A 955-nucleotide genomic window follows, 5' to 3' on the forward strand; every position below is an offset into this window, starting at 1 on the left:
TTACTGAGGTGAAGTCTACATAACGAATAATCTATAGTAGTGTTGTTTAGCTTGGAAGGGATGGGTGTCAGGAGGAGGACTGGCGGGTGATGAAGTGGGAGAGGCCATGAAGACGGAAACCTGAATGCAAGGAGCCTGCATTTCCTGCTGGAGATGCTTACGAGACGAATGTTCACTGGGGACCACGCGCACGCACGCTTCTTTCTGGCAGTTGGAGCCTGCGCCGACGCCTCAGACATTGTCAGAGCGCGAGGCAGAGCAAGCAGCCACTCAACGTCCTTTCCCTTTCCTACCCTGATCTATTAAAGCCTAAAACATTACCAAAACTATCTCCGAAATTATAAGTATTTATTTAAACTGCTATGAAAGGCGTCAATCAATACACGTGCGTGTTTCACATGAAATATTATCGTATTTCCTTTTAACATGTGGCGTTTCAGTTTTTCTCTGAAAATTATCAGTGCGCATTCCAAAAATAAAGTTGGGTCCCCCCACCCCCATAAACAACACTCTTCCTAAATCCAACCAGCCAGCTGGCGAATTAAGGTTTCTCTTTCCCAGTAGCATCAACCTATTGGAGTTGATGTCCCTCACATAATCTTTTTTTAGTGTTTGTTTTTTACGGAGACGAGAGGAGGTCTCTGAGGAAACGCGTGCCCTGCATCAGACCCTCGTCTCGCAGCAGCAGGGAAGCTTATGACTGAGACTTTCAAACTTTCTGCGCACCTCCTCAGAGAGAGAGAGGGGGAAAGAGGGGAGAAGCCAGCGTATACAGTTACAGGAGCTAAAACGTTTGCAAACGAAAAAAAGCAATTGTCTGGAGACAACAAAACTAGAAGCTTCGCCCTGGAGCGTTTAGCTTTGCTTTCTGAAAAAAATCAGTGCGAAGCAGTCGACAGTAACAACACAGTGCGACACCTTCACTCCTCAGAGTGAGGTACCGCTATTTTGCCGA

This window comes from Lissotriton vulgaris, chromosome 6 (genome assembly GCF_964263255.1).
Source record: "Lissotriton vulgaris chromosome 6, aLisVul1.2, whole genome shotgun sequence".
Taxonomy (NCBI): domain Eukaryota; kingdom Metazoa; phylum Chordata; class Amphibia; order Caudata; family Salamandridae; genus Lissotriton; species Lissotriton vulgaris.